The 24,016-nt window shown below is 33.2% G+C and overlaps 1 long non-coding RNA gene across 1 annotated transcript in view; it reads left to right on the top strand.

The window, feature by feature from the left end:
- LOC130457114 (uncharacterized) overlaps positions 1 to 7,533 on the top strand; it is a 99,149-nt gene extending 91,616 nt beyond the window's left edge. The window contains exons 2-3 of the long non-coding RNA XR_008916130.1: positions 288 to 413; positions 4,511 to 7,533. This is a non-coding gene — a long non-coding RNA (uncharacterized LOC130457114). The remainder of the gene's footprint in view (positions 1 to 287; positions 414 to 4,510) is intronic.
- The last annotated feature ends 16,483 nt before the right edge of the window (positions 7,534 to 24,016 follow it).

Here is a 24,016-nt window from a genome sequence, read left to right as displayed (position 1 = left end):
TACCCATATGCCCAGTAGCCAAATGGATTGTCATTAATCATATAACACTGGACAAATCATGAAATTATTTTAATTTTCTTTTTTGTTCTTGTTATTTTGTTTTATCACTGTTAAAATAAATTTGATTATGCGCTAAGGTAATTTTTTTCTCAAAAATATACAGTTGTATGCATTGGCATAGTGACCATATTTGATGATTAAGATCAATAAATTAAACAGTGAATTATATAAGCACTAAAAGTTAGCTACCTATTTTGATCATGTGGTTTGAAAAATTTGTCTTCCAGAAGATCAATCCAGAATTACAGAATTAGAGGAAATGGACAATCCAGCTTCCCTTACCACTTGTGGAACAAAGACATAGAAAGAAGAATAAACTGAATTCTGTCTAAGATTTCCAAAGAACAATTATAGTAAGTCATTTTTCCAGAATAAAATGGATATAAGGAGATAGAGGCCTGCAGAGTATCCAAGACAAATGTTGTTGAAAACTGATCTTCTTCAGGGAAGAGGAATATGTACCATCTGGCAGCTTTGTCAATTGAACCCTAGAGCTGAGTTGATGATCCACTGAAGTCTTAGGCTAGAAATTTTGCCTAAGAGTGGCAGACCAGGGCAAGGAACAAAAAATTGTACCTAAAAAAGTTGGCTAAAAAAAGGCAATGATTTCATAGATACCCGGGGAATGTGAAGATAGGATTAGCTCTCCCCTTGCCTATTTTTAACTAATCAAGAACTTAATGTACTTCTACTTGACACTAAGTAAGAGAGGTCACAAGTCACTTATTAGAGTAAGCTCACACCTCCAAAGGTCACCCTTGGCCAGTGTTAGGCAAATTAAAAACTGTGATTGATTCCCATAAAGTGGGGGAGTGACAGGAAGTGACATCAAGAAAAATGCTTTAAAAGGCCAACTCAAGGATTCAGTCACTCTCTCTGCAATGGTGAGCCAGACTGGAGGAGGAGACTCTTTCTCTGGATCCTGCATTGGCTTGTGGTAGTGAGTGGAGTGATTCCTTCCTTGGTTCTTCAGTGAGGAGACCCTCTCTCTTTGTTGGTGCTTTGGTGGGCTATTCCATTCAGCATGAGTTTTGGTGAGATTTTTGGCAGTCTTAGCCTCATGTGAACTGAAGGTTCTATGAGGATTCTTCAGCATCTCTTGGCTCTTCAGATTTTGAGTTCCTACGTAGGATTTTGGATTCTGGTGAGATTCACTTTGGGTTTTGCATTTGATATCTTGAGAAATTAGGATTAAATTTAGGGTGTTTGTAGCTAGGCAGTACTTTTTGTCTGTTTGTCTACATTTTTCCACTTTTATTCTTTCCATCTCATTTTAAATAAATCTGCTAAAAGTCATTTTGACTTAAGCTGTAATATTTTTAAATTGGCAACCACAATATTATTTTAGAATTTTCATATTAGCATGAAACATAAATTTAAATTCGTACAGGTGATTTGGGTAACCTAATATAGAGTTAAATGCACCATTTTGAAAGAATTAAACACATTGATTAATATAGAATTTCAAAGTGACATGTTTTAACACACTTCCTGTTGAAAGATATTAGACTCGATGAAAACAGGACACATTTTTTGCATGGTCAATGCAAGGATTTTATTTTTTAACTCAATTATAAAAATTTATTACAAAGGTTTTATTTTTCAACCACCCCCTCCTAATTGGGGTGGGGAGGAAACAATGTTGCAAATATGTAAAGAATTATATTAATAAAAAATTAAAGAAAAAACGTTTTCCAAACTACCAAATATTTCTGTGGGAGAAAATTACTCCATTAAAAATTCATCCAGGTTAAAATCCTAGAGGACAAAGAAAAGGTATTAATTTGTTTTTAGGAAAAGGTAATACATTAAGACTAACATCCTGGGGCATGGAATAAACTTTAATAAATGGAATAAGAAGAAATAACATTACTATAAATAATAAAAACTCTGCTTATTTGGATAGACCGAGGGGAAATTTTTAGGGGCACTCTAAGGGACCAGTAATAGCATGGTAGTTAACAGATTATGGGATTAGGAGAATTAGAACTGCTTAAAGAGACTTTAGAGGTCTTATAATGCCCTCATTTTCTAAAGAATAAAAGTGAAGTCTACATGCTCAAACAGTTTAAGTGTTTAGAGTCAGGATTTGGACTCAGGTCTACCTAAATCATAATACAAAACTCTTCCCTATGCCAGAAGAATTTGGAAAGTTGGGGATATTGCTTAAAGGACATTAGAGAAGCTTGACAAATTTCACTTGAGTAATAGTTTTGCTAATATCTAGTCAGTATTTATTACAAAATGTATGTCTTTCTGTATGTTAGCTAGAATCTACTTGCATATTTGTAACAAACTCGAGAAGTGAGATAATGATCCAGATGATTTATGGGAAAAATTAGTTTAATTAAAATAGTTTAATCCTACTGATTGCCTTGAGATTCTTCTATTTACCATTTTATGCTTCTTTTATGTGTTGAAAGTTGTATTAAATTTTCATTAATACTCTGGTTATCCTCTTTGCCATTAAATGTCCATTTCTTCCCCTGGAGTATTATTCTGAGTTTAGTTGGGTAGGTGATTATTGGTTGTTGGCCTAGATCTTTCGCTTTCTGAATAGCATATTCCATACTTCCTTTTCCCTTAATATAGATAGATTCTCTTTTATATTAATTGTTCCATAACATTTGAATTTTTTTCTGGAAGCTTATAGTATTTTCTCCTTGACTTTGGAGGTCTGGAATTTTGCTGTAATAGTCCCAAGATTTTCAAATTTGGGATTCCTTTTAAGTAGGTGATGGACAGATTCTTTCTATTTTTATTTTCCTTTTGTTCAGTAACATCAGGGCATTTTTCCCTAAATTACTTTCAACATGGTGTCCAAGTTCTTTTTTGGATGATGACTTTCAGGCAATCTATTGATTCTTGAATTATCTCTTATGAGTATACTTTCCAAGTCAGTTTTTCAAGTTTTCAAGTTTTTCAGATATTCTTTATTTTTTTTACAATTATTTTGAATTTGTTTTATTGTTTCCTGGTGTTTTCTGTAGTCATTAGATTCAATTTGTCCATCAGGGAGTCATTTTCTTATTTGAAGCTTTGTACTTCCTGTCCTGAATTTTCTGGTTTGAGGTTCTATATTTCCTTTTAAGAGTGCTATTTTCTTTGGTAAGTTTTTGTTCAAAACTGATTTTTTTCTTTCTTTTTTTTTAAATTGTTTTTAAACTCTTACCTTCTGTCTTGGAGTTAATCAATACTGTGTATTGGCTCCAAGGCAGAAGAGTGGTAAGGGCTAGGCAATGGGGGTCCAGTGACTTGCCCAGGGTCATACAGCTGAGGCCAGATTTGAACCTAGGACCTCCCATCTCTAGGCCTGGCTCTCAATCCACGGAGCTACCCAGCTGCCCCCTGATTTTTTTCTATCATTTAATTTTTTAATTCTTTTTGGGAGCTTTTCAAGGAGTTCATTTTGGGTTTCAAGTCCTTTCGCATGTTCCTTTGACACTTCTCATGTTTTCATTATTGTATTGCTGTCCTCTTCTGAGTTTGTATTTTTGTGATATTTGTTGCTGAAATAATTTTTCCAACATCAGCCTTTTTCTCTGACTTTTTCTCATTTAAGAATGATTTTTTTCCCTTTCATTTTGTTTATATGTTGAAACTTGGTTCTATTCCTGGGGTGGAGGGAATATTATACCCAATCTCATAACAGAGTCTATTCCAGTGCCTGGCACTGACTCAGGTTTCTTGGTCTCAGATTAAAACTCAGCAGAGAAGGCTGCTAGTTTGGGCTTTGAGCTGTATTCTTTCCAGTGCTGCCTGTTCTATTTTGCATTAATTTCCTTTCATCTTCCGATGAGGCCAGATTTAGTCAACTGTGCACTTTCCCCTACCTCTTGTATTGTATTGCCTCAATCTCTCACTGAAGGTTCTCTCTTCCTACTCTAGTGAGACAGGTCCTCATTGACACCTTTTCTCTTGTTCTGAACCAGAGCACTGCTTTATCCTTTTTTCTGTTGGTTCTCTAGCTCCATGATTCCCTTTGGGATTTTTAAAAATATTTTTATGGTAGTTTGGAGGATGTTTGGCAGACTCTGAGTATTTTTTACTCCCCCATCTTGGCACCTGGAAGTCAACTCAGCAAAACTGTTTTGGTTTTGTTTCCCAAAGTTTTTAAAGGTAAATATCCAAAGTTACTTGAACTGATGCTTCTATGGCATGATCCTGATACTGTTTGCCATCCTTGCCAGCCTTTATTTTATAGATGAGTAAAACTGAAGCATGGGGAATGTCACTTTCTTTGGGTAATATGGGGAGTTGATAGAAAAAATTATGCTAAAACCCAGGTCTTTGCCTCTTATTTCAAGGTTGTTTATATTATACCATAACCAGGTATAATCAGAACTCTAGAGATATTTTATCAAGACATTGAAAAACTAAACCCTACACACAATAGATGGATTATTCTAGATCAGATATAAATCCTCTTAGTTTCTGTTGTCTTTGAAAGGGACATCTAAGTCATCACGTGGCTGCAACACCAAAAAAGTCAAGACAGAAGAGAAGAACAGGGTATGTAAGCCAAAGTCACCACAAGCCAAACCAGACCTGGAAAGACAAGAAGAATCATCATTAGATAAAGCAGAAGCTGCAATGGAAGATGAGTTTTTGGAAGAGACTTTTGCCTTTTCACAGGTTTACTATCTGTTTCTCATTTCAAAATTGGGAAAACTGGTGTGTGTGTGTGTGTGTGTGTGTGTACAAAGGAGGAAGGGAGGTGGGTTATTTTATTTTAACACTTTGGATCTATATTAAAAGATAACAAAAGGTGTAGCTTAAAAGTGCTACTTCAAAATGTATAATCTGGTATAGGAGATATAGTTCATCAGCTAATGTTATGGGTGTTTATGAATAGAACATAAAATGTATTAAAGATAAAATTAATGAATCATTCAGAAGTTATGTATTGATCATCTATAATTTATTAATTTATTTCATTCATCAGAAATATAATATGGCTTTTAAATGTTCTTTATGTGGCAGGAAATACAAAATAAATGCATGACATGAACTCTTACTGGAACTGAGTTCAAATAGAGCCTGGGAAAACCACTTAGGGTATATCTGTCTCAGTATCCTCATCAGTAAAATGAGGATAATAATAGTCATTATTTTCCAGACTTGTTATAAGGCAGAATAAGATATTTCCATAGGGTTTTTCTGGTTATTACTATGCAAGATACTAAATAAAGCATAATATTATACTGAATTGTCAAAATGATGTCAATGATGTTTTTAATATTATAAGCACTCTCTAGTCTCTAGAATCATGGAACTGAATAAAGCCTCGGAGAACATGTAGTGAAATCTCAAGTCTTAAAAGCAATAAGTTCTACAACATTTTGAACAAATTATTCTTCAACTTTCACTTGAAACCTCCCAGGAAGGAATAGCCTACTGTCTCCAGAGGTATCCCATTCTATTTCTGGATAGCTCTAATTAGTATGATTTTTTCCCATATGTCAAGTGAAAAGCTGACTCACTGAAATATCTACTTATTGCTCGTAATGCTTCCCTATGGGCTAAGCAGAATAAATCTCTTTTCTCTTTCATATGACAGAACTCTATCTTCCTCAGGCTCACCAACTCAAATAATCTTTGCTTCAAGCTAAACATCTTTAGCTTCTTTAACGTTTTATCACATGGAGTCATCTCCATTCCTCCACCATTTTTGTCATCTCCTTCTGTATAAATATTGCTATTTGAATGATCTTTCAAATATATGATCTAGAATTCACACAGAATTTCAGATGTGACCCAGTGAAAGCAGAATATAGTAGATCTATCACTTCTTATTTTCTAGACTTAACTAAATTGATATCTAGTTGACAATTTTTTCAGCCATTATTTTGTTTGGTGCTCTCATTGGTAGCACTGATCTCTTCAGGTCTCTGTGCTACTATGGAAGCCCTGTTGACTTCTCAGGACATTAGGATTATTTTGCCATTATATATTTTTTCAAATGTTCTGTTCAATGTACATTGGTAATGAATTTCTTTCCTATATCTGTTAAAATGGATATGTGAATTTAAAGCACAAAGTCATTTAATGAAAAGATAACAGTAGCATAAATACTAGAATGGAGTCAGGACTTAGGTAACAGATTTTCTGCACTTTACTAAATCGATTAAACTACTATATCTGATGATGTCCACTTAATCTTGGTGATGCTAGCTAGGGTGCATTGATTTATTTTTTAGCACCTAACTCAAAGTACTATTGACTTCTCTACAAACAAGAGACCCCCAAACACTGCCATCTCTCCCTGGCTCTACTTAAAGACAAGCAAATAAATTTATGTGTATACATACATTTCTTTCTGTGATTTTGAGCTAGTAGATTAATTATACATAACTGGTGCATCTGATCAAAACAGCATGACTACTGATATAAATATGTATAATATACTAATATAATATATATATATAGAGAGAGAGAGAGAGAGTTTTTCTCTCTTTTGGGAGATTTCTATCATATATGGAAATAAATATAATGTCAAGTGAGAAAAAAATTACCTATCAGTTCGTTTTTGGACATAAAAATTCAGTTACTGACAATTCATTAGGAGCCAAGCTTTAGTTAAATGGTGCTATCAGTTGTTAATAGCCTGTGGTGCAATAAGGCTTACTGTGAACAGGTGATGATTACAGTACTTAGCACTTCAGGAGAATGAAAGTATAGTGACTGTAATCATTATAAAAATTACTTCTTAAGTGTCATGCTGTTAATTACAGTTCAAAGAATTAGCATCTGGTTGAAGCTATGGTTGTAGCTATGAGGAATTGGTATTACAGGAAATGCATTTAAAGAACCTTTAATCACAACATAAAGTTGTTGTTTTTTTCTTCCTGGTTTCGAATTCTTCCATATAGTAAGTCACACCTGGTGTTTATGGAAAAAAAAAAAACTTGCAAAGTAAGCTGGTCTGGGTTTCTATATTTTCTTTAAAGGAATTTTCATAAGTGGAATTATTTTCCACACCTTTGTCTGATAGTTCAGTCTTAGAAGCGTGACTAAGCTTGAAGATTTAGGTTGATTTTTACTTCATTCATATTTCAGGTGCATCCTAGTGAAAGTTTCATAGTTTGATTTCCTAATCAATATGTAAATAAGTTAAGGAAATTACCAAGTGAAATTGAATAGCTGTAACTTGTTCTTCATATTGCATGCTGTTTCTGTAAATGTGGAACAAGAATAGTTCTGAGTACCAATTCAGATATCAGTCTGCATGACTGTGTCCACCATCTTACTGTAGTTGTACCATCATCAAATATCTTTTAATTATTCTAATCTTGTGTCTATGGAGGCAAATAGGACTATACTTGTTGGTTTTAGTGAAATTTACTGCACTACACACAGTAAAAGCAACAAGGTAAAATGGTCAATTGTGAATTACTTAACTATTATCAGCAATGCAAAGATAGTAGACAACTTCCAGGGACTCATGGCCAAAAAAATAGCTATTTACTGTCATAGAAGGAATTTACTGTCATAGAAGGAATCTGAATACAGAATAAAGCACATCATTTTCCACTTTTCTATTGTGTAAGTGATATATCTTCTTTTACAACATGACAAATGTAAAAATATGTATTGCATGATAAATTTAAATTAAAAATTAAATATTTTTTACATTTTTTACACATTCTTAAGTAGATACACAATTGAGAATAAAAAGTGAGAAATGAATATCTCAGGAAATACTATTTTTTCTACATTATAGGTGAGGAGAAATAAGCAAAATAATATTTTAACAATAATAATGATTTTAAATAAAGAATTGGGAAATGATTTTCCTAAGAAGACAGCAAAGATGGAACAATGTTACAGATAAATAATAAAAAGAAAAAGAAATAAGAGGATTTTGGTTATTGAAAACAAGGCTTTTTTGTTGTTATTCTTCATAGAATTCATAGAACTAGAGATGAAAGGGAATACTTAGGCCTGTTGTTTATTTGTGATTGAAGAAAAAAGATCATTCTTTTATTTGTAAGTCTGAAGCATAAGCTCCTCGAGGTCAGGGTACATAACTTGTGAATCGCCCCAGCTTTTGGATTAGTTTATTGTACATTACTGATAGTTAATCCATGTTTGCTGAATAAATAGATTGATCTTTAATGGTATATTGGATTTGCAGTCAGAGTTCTTGACCTCAATTCCCAGTTCTATAGATTACTAGCTATGTGGGCTTAGGGAAGTAACTTCATCTATTTTTAAAAAATCTTTAGTTTTGCTAACTCAAAAATGAGCATGATCAGTAAGACTCTTAAATTGACATCTAATGATATTTTTAATTTTAAAGATAAGATTTCACTCATATCAAGAAATTCATTTCTTTCAAAGTAGTGTTAATTATTTTGGATGTTTGTCAACATTTGGCTGTTTTTGCTTGTCAAATTTCCAGTCCTTATTATAATGTTGAAAGTAGCATGATTGACTATATTGGTATTTCCTCCAATGATTTAATCCACTCCAGATATTGCCCTTTTTCTACCTTCTCCTCTTCTTGAAACATGCTTCATAAGTTACTTATATGAATTTAAATAAATCTTTAACATGATTCTGTAGTAAAGTACTATGTAGGATTCTATTTATCCATGGACACAGCTAGATTAAACTATATTGAAAACTGCATTCTTTGCATATAAATATCAGTAGAGACCTAATTTTTCCTCATTAAAATATTTTTCATGAAATGAATACAATTTCACATAAATGAGCTTTTATGACCAAGAATGTTAGAATCTCAGGCAGATTTTTAAAAGAGAGACATGTTTCATATTTCCATCTCTATTTCCAGTAACACATTTACTAAGAGTATCAAAGGAATTTTAAATTTCTCTATGGGAAATTTGATGATGCACAATGTTTTCTCTGCCAAGTCATTAAGCTGATATTTTCACCCATATGTTTTGGTGATTTATTTGACATTTATCTGTTCTGAGAACTGTGATTGCCAACAAATGTCTGCCTCACTCGTAGAATTTCATGATCAAGATTGTGAACTTTTCTGTCTTATTATTTGCTTCTTCATTATGTAAAAATTGGTTACCCTCCTTGTTTTATCTGTATCATTTTCATATATAAAAAGCTAAAATAAATTCTTAAATATTAATATCTATAGTATATCTTCCCAGTTTGAAATTGTTCCGTTTATGACTGCCCTTTATATTTTGGCTCCTTTGTTCCTTCCTCTGCCAAATTTCTTTATGATATCTTAAATTATGTGCTTGGCTTAAAACCTATATGCAGGAGTAGCAAACAAACAAAATATGCCAGAAAACTAAGAAATAAAATAATGAGATAACATCTATTAGTTAAACTTTTCTTTATCAATCATTTCCATTATAGCAATTATCATTTATGGTTAGTCTCTAATGAAGCTTTTTAAAATTTCTGAGGCAGTGAATTGGAGTAAAAAATAACAACAAAACAAAAATATTGACCTTAGGGTCAGAAAACTTAGGGTTTAATAGAGAAGTTTTTCCATCAGCTATCTTGACCTCTACAACCTTGGGTAAAACATTTGAATTCCACATAATTAAGTGTCTATATTTAAAATATTAATGCTTGTATCTCTAACATCTTTTTTTTTAGTATCCGAAGCTTTCATTATGCATATGTACAACTAGATGGGAGGCAGTGCCCATTAAAAAAAAGCTCATATCTTTTCCAAAAATATATCACTTACATTAGTGATGTACAAATTTTAGTCAATGTAATTTTATCTAATTACATTCTTTCTTCTATTTCACAATTGTTACTGATGAGAAAGTCAATAGCTAAGAGAAGGCATTGACCAAATTAGAGATAATGATGATAATAATACTGATAATTCATTATTAAAGTATTTGGAATCATACTTCATTTTTCATTCTCAAATATCACAGACTGTTCCTACTTAGCCATATTGCCTGAAAAATTTGCTATGAAATATCCCCATTTCATCTCTCTGAGAATTTTTGTTTTTAGGTAGACAAGCTGAGTTGACCAGAGCATTGTATTTGTCCAACAATAATAGTAGTGAGCTGAGATAAATGACAAGGAAGTATAAGAAAAGGATTGAAAATGTAAGGGGTAGCTGGAGAAAACCCTTATTTCAATGTCTAGGCCAAGGAAGAAATTATAGTAATGTTTTTTTAAGAAATGAAATGGGGATATGACTGGGATATAGACTCTAAATGATCACTCTAGTGCAAATATTAATAATATGGAAATAGGTCTTGATCAATAACACATGTAAAACCCAGTGGAATTGCAAGCCAGCTACTGGAGGAGAGTAGGGGGAGGGGAGGGAAAGAACATGAATCTTGTAAAGATGGAAAGATATTCTAAATCAACTAACTAAATAAAATTTAAAAAAAGAGAAATAAAATGTATTATAAATAAACAAGAGAAATAGCAACTGGAAGTAAGATAAGAGACACCACTGAGCAGAAGTCTAATGAATCCAAATATGAATTCAAGAAAGACCTAAAGAGCAGATAAAATTTTTGTGAAGTATTTGGAAAGGAAGGGAAAAAAGGATGATGTATAGAATAGATGGACAGGAGGTAAAAACCAAAATGAAATAGAAAAATAGAAGTGAGATAAGGAAATAAGAAAGACAGAATATATCCTGAAATATGTGGGAGATAATAGTGACACAAAATAGGAAAAGGAAAAGCCATGAATGGATTCTTATGTGAAGGACTTGCAATATAAATAAGAGGTTGCACTATGTCCTAGATGTATTTGCACCAGGAAGATCAAGGCCAGGCTGCAAGAGCATGATGTCTTGGGACTGGGGGGGGTGGGGAGGGGATTTGGAATTAAGAAAACTATTCATGTAGAAAACCTGGTGAGCATATATAATAAGAACATGTAAACACATATATTTTAAAACATTTCAGGATTTTTACTTATCCCTATGAAAATTAATTTAGTCACTTTCAAACAGCTTTCCAACATATTGTGAGATTTTTCGATCCTCTGTCATTTACTGCATTTGCTAGTTCTCTCAACTCTATGTAGTCTAAAACTTGAAAATATTCCAGTATTCATGATCTAGGTCATTGAAAATGACTGCATGCCACTGCTAAAATAATCTCCTTACACACAGTTCTCACCATTTCTGCCTTATGCTCAAATTTAGTCAGTGACTCTGGTGTTGTTTCCCAAGTATTAAAGGTCTAACATTCACAAAACTCCAAAATCTGGTCCACCTCAATTTTTGAAGAATATCTTTTATAACTCTCAGTCATGCATTCTGTGTTTTAGTCATACTAGTTGATTTTTTATACCTGAAACATGCACTATATTCTAAGGGTATTATGCAGTTAGGTTGGCAAAGTGGACAGAATACTAGGCTTGGAACCAGGAAAACTTAAGTTCAAATCTTGCCTATGCTAATTGCTAGATATATGGTACTGGGGAAGCCACGTAACCTATCGTTGACTCAGTTTCATCACTTGTGAAATGGCCATGATAATAATATCTACATTTAAAAGGCTGTTGTGAAGATTAAAGTTATTTAATGTTCCTAAATGATTTTCAAAAATTAAGTGATTTTGTGACTGCTAGCTGTTATTATCAATGCTCTTTCTTGACATTACTTTTATAGATGAGACCTCAGTGTAACTTTCATTAAACAATTCATTTCTGTTCAAATATGTTTAAAACATTCAGAGCAAAAACATCTTATTCTCTTTTAAGAAATAAGATGATTTACAGGCAACAGCATTACTAAACTTTCCACAAAAGTAATTCAGTGTTAATTGAGCATTGATAAAGGAGAAGAGGAGAGTTAATTGAATAAAATATTAACTTGACTTTTAAAGCAACTGCATTCAGCACTGGAAGGAAATCATTACAGGGTTAGATGCACGTTTTAAGTGGAGAAATGAGAAGAGGAGAAAAAAATATAGGAAAAGAGTTAAAGCTCAAACTAGATTGTACATTATTTCTCCTTCTCTGGGCTACCCATAACTATGAAGATCACATTTTCCATTTGAAAAATGTGGACATTTTATTTGCATTTTGCTAAACTTTATTAAAAGTACATTTTATTTTCTTAAAATTGGAACCTTGGACCCAGAGAGCAATCATTAATAGTTTGATATCAATTTTAGAAAACCTCAGTGTCCTTGGCCTTGTGCTATTTAAATTTTTTTTATCAAGACTTGAATGAAAGCCTAGATGGCATGCTTGTCAGATTTGAAGATGACACAATGCTAAAAGGGACAGCTAACTTGTTGGTTGACAGTTGGGATCCAAAGAGATCTTGACAAGTTGGAACTTTTGGTTGAACCTAATAAGATCAAATTAAATAGTGAAAAATAAAAAAAAAGTTTTACATAAAGCCAAAAATCTACTTTACAAATTTAAGATTGGATTGGGGAGCTATAACTAGCTAGAGAAAAATATTAGAAGATTTTAATTGGTCACAAGGTAAAGATACATCACTAGTGATATGTAATCAAATAAAGCCTAATGTAATCTTAGCTTTAATTAAGCAACATCTAGCATTCAGGACACTGGAACAATAGAGCCACAAGTAATATTGATGCCAAGGGCTAATAGAATGAATGTGATCTCAAGGTGAACTTTTAAATAGAAATTTAGTTTAGAATGAAGAGACTCTAATTAATCACAAGTCAATCTTCCAGTTTGGAGAGTTCAGATCAGGACTTGATAGAGTAAAAGGCTCATTTGAAGTTTGTTGCTGAAGGGAGGAAGTTCTCCATTTCTTAGTTTCCTCTATTAGCCACTTATTTATATATCACTTCTAAGCTCAGTTTCTATACTGGTAAATAACTACCATCACTTGTCAGTTTCCTTCAAATGTTCTTGCCTTTGGGCAAATTCTATAAGAGTAGAGTTATATTTGACTATTCTTCCTATTCCACACTCCACATCTAAATGTGTCATGCTTTGTTTATTTTAGTAATCTTTACAGTTCTACATTGTTTATCAAATAGAAGAATTATTTGAGATGATTCCCTGTTGGAATAAATTATTTTGAATCAATAGGTATCTAACACCCTAAATTTCCTCAATGAACACACAATATTAGATTAGACAGCACTATAAGGGGCACTTAGTTCAAACATTTAACTTGTGTCTTGGTCAATATTTTAGCAAAGTTTAATTAATCTATACACATTTAAGTGCTGAAAGCACTAGGTGTATATAGGAAAATCAACAAATCTCATTACTGCTAAAGGATATATATATATATATATATGTATATATATATATATAATTTGGGGAGAGAGACCTAAAAACTCTCATTAATGTAGTAATTATTTATGAAATCAAAAGACTGATGATGAAATATAATTCTGTCTCTGTGGAAAGATGTTAGACTAGAAAATGTATTTTTAGACTCAACTAATAAAACAAATTTATTCTTGATTTTTTTAAAGGAAGTGTTTTTTCAGAAAAAGGAAAGTTTTGGAAAATATTGTTAGTAATGCAATAGAGCAAAAATGCATCAATGAGAACTTTAAAAATTTTAAAATATTTAAAATTAAATTTTAACTTAAAATTTAAAAACACCAAAAAGAAAAAAAGAAGGACATTTAGCTTAGACATGAAGTATAGTATTGGAATTACCTTGTTAAATTTGTCACATCATTTGTAAAAACTACAGATAATGGATTTAAAACTATGAATACAACTCATTTTTTTACTTTTATCTATATATGGAAATTTTGTGTCTGTTCATGACTAAGATGGAGATGATGATAATGATGATGTAAGTAATAATAATCATAATTGTAAAAATACATAGATATTTTAAAAGGAATACAAGAGGATCTCAAAACCAAAAATTATCAGCTTTGCCTTGGTGGCATCAACTGCCCATTAAACAAGTGACTTGGCATCACATTGTAGGTTACTATTGTGAATTTTAGATTTACTCCACCCTGCTTAGTCTAACAGAACAGGGATGTCTACACCCTACTTAAGGATTAAGTGTTGAAAAGGATGGCCCATGACAGACATGTACTAGCAAATGACAAATCAGAAACAACTGAAAGACCCCTGGGCTGTTCTAAGTCAAGCTTAAGCTACCATTGGTACATGTTAGACACAGGAAGTGATGTAAAATGGTCTATATATTTCATGTCACTTCCTCTTTCTGACCTCTTTTCACAGAGAGGTGGCTCGGGCTCTTGTGGCGGAGAGGTGGATGGTGGCAGCATGCTGAGTGTCTTGGCATCTTGGCGTGGCTGCAGCTATTATCTGGGTTTGTCAGTGAACATCCTTGATATAGTAACTGGGAGAAGCTTAATATCATAGGTCAGGTGAGGCATCTTCTCTGAGCTCTTCCAGAGTTTAGGCTGATTCTTTTTTTTTTCCCTTTACCTCCTAAAAATGTCATCCTCCTGGGAGGCCCCTCATCTTGGAGAAGGCTTCGTGGCTGGAAAGTCTCTGAACTCCCCTTGGCTCAGGCGAGGGCAGAGAAATCCTATACCCTTTTCACTCTCTCGTTTTCTTAATTCCTTCCCTCTATATTAATTAAACCACCATAAAATTTCCAAACTGACTTGAGTATTTTATTTGGGATTTGAATTAATCCCTGGTGACCATAAGGTTAATATATTAGTCAAAACTCCTAAATTTATTCCTTACACTATCTAATTATTCAACAAAATTTTGATAGCTTCTTCTTTTAAAGATACTACATATAAAACTTCTTTTAGACCAAGTTTAAATAACTGTAGAAATAAAATATTTAGTCTCTTGGAAAAATTCTGATTTCTTCCACAGTGCTAAATATGTATCCTTCATTTTACTGACTGAACTTTGAAAACCTATAGAGACTCAATGACTAACTTAGGTTTCCTCTACCAGAGAGTGGTCCAGTTTGGAATCATTCATGGACATTTTTATTTTTCCTAAATATAGCTACTAATGGAGCTAACCATTCCTCTGATCCATGAAAGGAGATAAGACCCAGCTATTTGAAAACCAATAAAAGTTTCTAGAATGAATTGGGCTGTCTATTGAGTTAAAAAATGAGATAAAATAATGTTTTAAAAGAAATGATATTTGAGGCTGTGTTTAATAATGCATTTCTTTCCTACATGAATTTGGAAAGATATAATATTTAGACCTTTAAAAATAATGCATTGAAACCAAAGAAGAAAAAAGAGAAGAAATTTAGCTGGGGAGGGGTGAAGAAATATAAGGTTTTTCAAGGTTTTAATCATTGATTATCATGTACAAATAATGGTAAAATAATGTTCAGGTTGACATCATGCAAAATTACACCTCTATGCTTATAAAGAGACAGCTTAACATTTATATACTTTAGGATACAACAACAGATTAATATTTAAATATCCTTAAGTGAATTATTGTTAAGGAACTTATTCCATTTTACCTTTGAGATCCTGTAGTGAAATTAATACACATTTGGCCACAGAGTCAGGAAGATTAGAAAACTGGCCCTGGTTTTGAGTTTTGTCTTTTTCATGTACCCACTGTGGGATGTTGAGCAAATTAAACACTTAGTGCCCTAGGCAGCTCTCTTCTTCTATAAGTTATAGAACAGGTAAAGATCGTGTGAATTTTAGATTTACTCCTCCCTGCTTAGTCTTTAGAATTCTAGCAACCAGGAATGTATATACCCCCACTTTTGGATTAATTGTAGGGGAGGATGGTCTGTGACCTGCGTGTGCTAGCGCCAAATCAGAAACAACTGACTGACCCCCTGGCTGTCCTAAGCTAAGTATAAGCCACCATTGGTACATGTGAGACACAGGAAGTGATGTAAAGAATGGCCTTTATAATTCCCGTCACTTCCTATGAGGGGGGCTTTCGAGGCTTTTGAGACTTTGGCAGCTTTTGCGAACTTGAGCTGTGGTTCTTGACTTGAAGGGCTGGAGCGTGAAGGCCTGAGACTGCTTCCCTTAGTCGACCATATGGTGAGTGTTAAGGCTGAATCCTCTTTCCCTTAACCCTTCTGAAGGTTCCAGCCTCCAAGGAGATGCTTCATCTTGGAGGAGGCCTCCAAGCTGGAAGCCAAGTTAGATTTAATCTTCTGGGAAGGTCCCTTGGCTGAGAGGCTTCTGAACTCCCCCTGGCTCAGGCCAGGCCACAGTAGATCTATACCCTTTTCCCTCTTTCTCCCTCATTCTTAGTTTCTTCCTTCTATTGTAAATAAACCACCATATACTTCCATTCTGACTTGAATATTTCATTGGGATTTAGAAATTAAATCCCTGGTGACCACTAAATAATATTCAGTCTCAAACCTAAATTTTACCCTTAACAATTTGCATCTGTAGAAGTTTTCTGATACAGAATTCATGACTGCTGTAAAATCACAGGCCTTTGTTTTATCCCCTCCCCTACTCAAAACAAGTCCAATCTTTATATACTTTGAATTTTTGAAAGTTTCTTTTGCAATCCTGGGAAGCTAGGATGTTGCTAGGTTTTATAATTAGGTTTATATTTAAACTCCTGTAACTATTCTAAACATAAGGATGGGACTAAGGATAGAACCTGTAATTTCATTTGCATATATAACTCCTGGATGGGTAAATATCTTTCTACCAATGCAAATAAGACAGAAAAGGCCTTGAAGTTTATAACAATATTAAAAATTATGACAATAATAATTATAGCCAGAATGCATGCAGCATTTCAAGTTTTGCAAAGCACTTTAAAATTATTATATTATTTGATTCTCACAAACTTGAGATTTAAGTACTGTCATTATCCCCATTTTACAGATGAAAGAAATGAAGCAGACAGAAGTTAAATCACAAAATCAGTCACACAGTTGGAAGTATCTGAGGTCAAATTTGAACTAAGATTTTCCTGACCCCAAGTGCAATACTCTATCCATGGATCAAGCCTACACATTTAAAATATATTTAGGATTTTTATAACTGGAAGATTTTTAGGTAGCATTCAATCTAACCTAATTTTTGCATATAAGGAAATAGTAACATGAGTGTCAGACCCTGAATTTGATCCTGGATTTTCTGTCTGTATATGCATAACTTGTCACACCACACAAATAGGATCTGTTCAATTTTTTTTTGTCTAAGAAGGGATTTTACATATACATATGTAATATATATGTATATTATATATAGTTGCTTAAAGTGTTTAGGATGCAATATCAGATTAAAATACAAATATCCTTAAGTACATTATTGATAACAAATTATTTTTAATCCACTGTCATTTTATTTCTTAATTTCTTCATTTTTTAAAAAAAGGCTATTTTTGCCTCCTTTTCCACAACAACCTCTTCTTTCTCAACATTCATTCTGCTTCTATGGGCCCTTACTTTGCTTGGTTGACTCTTTCCAAAACTATTTTAAAGCAAATGTCCAGGCCAATGGTGCCTTCATTTCTCCCTGGGCTCTCCTCCTGACTCTGAGGACTTTCTCCATCATTCTCCCATCTGATTATCCTCCCATTATCACCAGCTTTCTTTTATATCTTATTTTCCCCCAATACCTCCTCAAGGACAGAGGCTTTCATCTTGCTTTTATTTGTTTTCACAGCCCTTAGCCATATATGTGGCACCTAGTAAGCACTTAATAATTTTTTTAAATTAAAAAAGAAAATAATTCTTATTAATTATTAAGAATAAAAGCAAGAATTGAGGAAAAATGTACCTTTGCATATAATTGTTTTTAAAGACAAGCTTTATTTAGGTATAAACATATTTTATTATCAAACTAATTTATCATGACAGAATTTAAATGCATCTGATACATATTCTTTAAGTAGTCAGAAAGATATATTTTCAGGCAGAATAATAAGTCATATATTGACATTTTATTTAGGGAGTAATTAAATTATGTTTCAACAGTAACATCTCATCGAGATTGAATTTTATACTCCTTTATGATAATCTCCAAAATGCTTAAAGGGTTTGAGTGCAATCTGTCTCTATATTTTATATAAAATTCTCACTAGAGAGGAACTTTCCAGATGTGGTATGGAAGACATTTTAAATCAAAGGAGTGATACATCTCAGTTTGTTAGACACCACATAATGTTTCTGTCTTGAAAAAAAGATGTTTTTAAATTCAATATCTAGAAACTGTCACTATAATGAAAGGGATTTAATTCATGGAAAATGACACATTGTTTAAACTGATAAATGATTGGTGCCTCAATTCTATACTTGCATTCACATGTTTTCTTATAGGAATTACAACACTCATTCCTTCTTCTATCCTCACAGAAATGTAAATAAAAAAACCACATATTTGAAGAGAGAGTCTTTCATAAAACTACAATGGCTGGAAAACTATGGAAATATAATATTCAGAAATTATTATTTACTGTTAACCATTGTATGTCTTTCTCTGTGAATTCTCAAGCAACTAGGGGTCAGGAAAGACTTTATATTAAAGGTAGTGCTTGACCTGAACTTGAAAGGAAGCTAGAAATTCTAAAAGGCCAAGGTGAAAGAAGGGTGCATTTCAGGCATGAGGGACAGCCTTGGTGAAAGTTAAGAAACCAGAGATGGGAAAAAAAGCAAGAAAATGATTTTACCCTGAGGGAAAAGTCATTGAAGGTGAGGAAAATATAATAAATCTGGAAATATAGGTAGGAGCTAGGTTGTGAAGGCTCTTAAATGCCTGGGGAGGGAGTCATAGGAATCCATTAAGCATGGGAGTGATGAGAATGTTTTTTTTTTTCCTTTTCTTAGAAGGAGAGAGTTTTATCTGAAACAGGATCTATGCTGTATCTTTAATACTGATGATAATAGGGCTCTGTCTTTCTGGTAGAATCCAGTGGAATGAAAGGTCTGCTTTATCTACAATATGGCACTATAAAATGAGTTGAATTGGGGGAATGGCTATCACCCCCACCCCTACCATTTAGGTTTCATATTCCTGAAAAATGGGTTTAAGGTTTTCTTCTATTTTGTTTATCTCTTTTTCAGTTCTTGGCACAAACATTGAGGTCATTCATTGGACCCAGAAATTCTAAAATGGCAACCTTGGAGGCAGGATTCCAGCTGGATGTTGCTATCCTATCAGCATTGAAACCCTGAAAGGCCAGAGAGCCTAGGACTCAAGCCAAGGGAACTTTGGGTTTGAAACTAAATGAGACTAGACAAAATAGGGACTGAATTAAACTGTGAATCTAACCTCCTTCCACTTTACAGGACTAAAATGCTATAAGGGGAGATTATGCTTGTCATATATTGAGGTCCTTTTATTGTTAGAGCTTTGAAGTAAATGTTATTTTATAAAAAAAAACAAACAAACTAATCTATTCAGTGGTTAAGTAGAATTGGGGAGAGAGGCTCCCTAAAATTAAGAGAATACAATTGGTGAAGGCTAGAGCCAATAGCAGAGAGATTGTATACACCACTAAAATTCACCTTAAGGGTCCTGAAAAAACCTTGGGGAAGTGGTAAAATATGACAGACATGGCTTTTATATAGTCTAGAATGAGGTATAGACTAATATATTTATTTTATATTATATATATATTTACAAATATATATTTATTTACTTTTATTTTTCTGGGATCTAAAGAGTATTTAAGGAAGATAAAATTGTATTTAAATGAAACAATTTAAAAGATATTTAATACAATAACTATTTATACATGATTTTAATGTTGGATTTTTTATTTGAACAAAGATTTGAAATATTTTTACCGCCAGGCAAACATAAGTCAATACTTTGCATAGATATGAGTTAATTGTTTCTCTTTTGGTTTAGAAGAATAAAGTGGCTAGATGACAATACATAAAGCATTGGGCCTAGAATCAGATAGACCAAAGGTAAAATCTGGCTTGAGACAGTAGCTTGGGACTCTGAGAAAATCACTTAACTCTGTTTGCCTCTGTTTACTCATCTGTTGAGCTACAGAGGAAATGGTACATCACTGCAGTATCTTTGCCAAGAAAATTCTAGATCTAACCAAAAATGACTGAATAACAAAAGTGAAAATGGTTAGTAATGCAAGTAACTGGTAAAATAGTAGGAATACTAGGAAATGCAATAATTTTTAAAACTTTGTCACCTAACCAAATGACAAAAAAGAATAGCTAATTACAATATAAAATATTCATTTTTCTACTGGATAATGAAAAACAATATAATAAATTAAACTGTAATTAAAGTTCAATTGCATATGTTGCCTCATTTTAACTATTTTTACATATAAGCCAACATATTTCAGGCAATATCACTTTAGATATAATTTTGTTCACTTCTACTATAATTTCACAGAAATTTTATTGAAAAACTGTGTTGCCTGCCCAGTGTTGCCAACTAGTCCATTTGAAAACTATCAGAAACAATGAAGTAAGAAATATGGAGAATGTTTAAATTAGAAAACAGCCTGAAAACAGTCATAAAAAGCAATATATATTTTGTTTCTGCAGAGTATTTGGGTTGGTCTGCAATGGTTTAAAAATGGTTTGTTAGTGCATTATTAGCAAGCCTGGTTTGTAAACTGGCATTTGCAGTTCAGGAATGGAAACATTTGGACTATATTGATCATATATTTGCTGAGCTGAGGAAATGCAATTACAAAGTAATAGAGGGAAATGAGGGAACTACTGGGGTCAGTATATGAAATGCAAAAGAGGGTAATGAATGTATCTGATTGTATGTTAGGAATTAGTTTGTGTTCAAATATCAAAATCTTGTTGCAGTTTGGAAACAATTTGATAATAGATTGGAAAACTAAAAAAATACATAACAGTTAATCAAATATCCAAATTTTTCTAATATAATTTGGCAATTATTTATTGATTAAGGCATATTTTTTAGCATGAACTACTTGAAATACCTCTTTCAAGAATCTCTAAAGGAAATTCACTGCTTTCCCACATCATTTAAAGACATACAGGCTTTGCTTTTAGATTTTAGATTTAATGGGTTAAGAAACCCATTTCTATTTTAGATCATTCCATTACACGGGTTCTTCCTCCCATTATTTAAGGCAAAATATTCAAAATATGCTCTTCTGAATCTTCCACCTGTTGTTCCTATTAAAATCATTCAAACACTTTTAAAAAGGTATTATGTGTCCACTTAGTGTATTCTACTCCAATATAATCATGTTCAGGTCCTTCAATTAATCATCTAATGGCATTGTTTTCAGTCAATTCACTGTCTTTAGTGTCCTTTTATAGATGGTCCTCAACTTGGTAACCTCCACAAAAGGTTAGGCAGTTGTAAATATCTGGGAATGGAACTCTTATTGGGTCAAAACTTTAAATCTCACTATTCTTTGTTCTATTTCTTATGAATGTCTGCTCAGTTACTATGCATGTGAGGCTAAATTAACCTTAACCTAATTCTTATCCAAATGTTTAAAAATAGGATTGGTTTTTAAGTATGCCAAACTTTTAAGCCTATGCTTTTGGGTCCATAGAATGACCTTAGTTCTTCCCAAAATGTGATACCTATAATTAGATGCCTTTTTCTAAAATGGTCTAACCAATGAAGAGTACTACAGAATAAACACATTCCTTACACCTTACTGCATGATTGATTGATAGCTTTTTTTTCCTTCTAAAGGAGCTCAGAGTCTTTTAAACATTCAGTTCATTTTTTTAGATTGAAACTTTCTAATCATGCTTCCCTTATTATATATTTGAGATGCTGTTTTTTAAATTCAAATTACATTAATCCCCATGTTGGGGAGTTTGGCACATTAAGGGTGATGCTTGAGTCAGCTCATATCAGATTGTGAGAGCCTATTCTTAAATTTTTTATTGTGAATAGTTATACCTTTGAAATTGGCAAACAAACTGAGGCTTGATTTATTGTTTTGTTAATGAGATAAACAAGGAAATGATAGAAAATATCAATGTTTTGTATTAAACTTAAAAGGGTGCTATGAGCAAAAAGATGGAGGACTAGAGTTTTCTCTGATCCCTGTGACCTTTCAAAACTCTACAAAACAGAAATTATGCACCCAAAATAAAGAAAATTCAGTTGTTTCTCTGTTCTAGGACACTCAAAATTTTAAGAGGAGACAGAAAAGAAAGCAAAAACCTCTGCTCCATGTCCCATACTACAATCAGTAAGGTTTCACTTTTAGAGCCAAGGATATGACACAGGTTTACAGCAAATCTCACTTACACACTCAAGACTCTCCTGTCTCTATCTATTTCTGTGCAGATGCTAGCTCTAAGCAGAAGCATTTTTCTTGGATCTCAGCAGCCTGCTTCCCCATAGTCTTTCAGGAGCAAAAGCTTTCCAGAGGCTTCAATAACAATAGCATCAGAACTGCAAAGCTCTGAACTGCTAGTATAGGATAAAAGAGTGAAGCAAAGTTTTTGAATTGGAAGGTATCAGGCCAGAGAACTGAAAAACAGAAGTGGGACAGATCACAAGGACAAGATTCCCTCAGTGGGATCCAGGTGGAGAATCTATGAACCACTCCATCAATCCCATGGGAAAGTGCAAAACATCCAGAGAGTGCTAATTCTGACCACCCAGGCATTAAATGAGACAATGTAGGAGGAATGTTGAGATGCTTTGACATCGAGCCCCCAAGGAAGTCAGTCAGAAAGGAGGATGTTGGAAACTGAGTGGTAGAAAAATATAGGGGAGGGAAAAGATTGATGTTAGCAACAATTTCAGGAAGAAAACTCAAAGGTCTTGAATATAAACATACAAAACAAAAGGGAATAAAAATAGTAACATAATATATGTAATTATAACAAAATAAAGAAAAAGTGATCTTCAGTTTCAGTAAATAGACTAAGACATCTGTGAATAAATACTACAAATCAAATGAAAACAGTTTAACCTTTTTTGAGGCACAGAATCCTGTGGAATTTGAGAACATGGGATCTCAATACATTGTTTATAAGTAATTCAAAATAGAAATAAGAAATAATGAGAGCAGAATTTATGGCATACATAGCAAAATAGAAAAAAACAAAATCAACAGTGTCAAGCCTCACCAAAGAAATAAAAAGAGAACAATAGACTGAAAACACAAATGCATAGAAACAAAGGATAATGTAGAAAACAGAAGCAAAAACCAATAAAACTAAAAGAAAGTAGGAAATCATGATTTTGAAGATAGGAGGCAGAGAGAGAAACCAAGGATCATCAATCTCTCAGAAGAATATAACAAGACAAAAAACCTTCACATTTTAAAGAGGGGAATTGCTCAGAACTTTTGAACACAGAAAAATGAAATTCCAATGGAAAGAATTTACAAAATGCCCCAGAAAAAGTGAATGAACAAGGTTACAAACTCCAACACAAATTTAAAAATTTATTTAGAAACAAGCAACCCCAAGAGAGGGATCATTCAAGTACAAAGGAAAGAGTAATGGAACAATATGAGTCTATTTTTGTACCCACTAAAAAGGTAGAAATGAATTAAATTAAGTTTCTGAAGAGCAACTTAGTTCAAGATGCAGCCTAGAGTGAAATATACTGCAAATCTTAACTTAATCATATAGAAATGGTGATACAAAGTGAAACCAACAGAGTCAGAAGGTGATTGTATACAGTAACATCAGTAATTTATGATGATCAACTATGAATGACAACTATTATGCATATTATGTAATTCAAAGAAGCTAAGGATAAAAAAGCTATCCACCTTCATAGAAGGAACTAAAAATCTGAATGAAGATTGAGGCATGTGTGGAAAGGAAACAAGACTGACACTTGGTGGGGAAAGGGCAACTGGGAGTGGAGGTTGGGTCTTGTGACTAGCACTTCCTTCTTGCTGGGGTTCCCTTCCTGGTGTTGGAGGAGAGAGGAGCTCCTTCAGCCCAGTCTGGTGTGGTGTGCCTCTTCTTGGTTCAACATGAAGATTCAGGTAAAATCACTTCTGAAGGTCAGAACTGTTCTTGTTTGCTTTCTGTCTATTGCTAAGATTCTGAATTAGACAAAGCAAGGACTGATATAGAGTAGACGGGAGTGGAGAAACCCTCTGCCAGCCTCTGGGGCCTGGCCTCAACTCTGAAGCTGAGGAAAAAAAAAACAAAACT

This window comes from Monodelphis domestica, chromosome 2 (genome assembly GCF_027887165.1).
Source record: "Monodelphis domestica isolate mMonDom1 chromosome 2, mMonDom1.pri, whole genome shotgun sequence".
Classification (NCBI taxonomy): domain Eukaryota; kingdom Metazoa; phylum Chordata; class Mammalia; order Didelphimorphia; family Didelphidae; genus Monodelphis; species Monodelphis domestica.
Note: the sequence above shows the minus strand (reverse complement) of the source record. Positions and strands in the feature narration are given on the sequence as shown.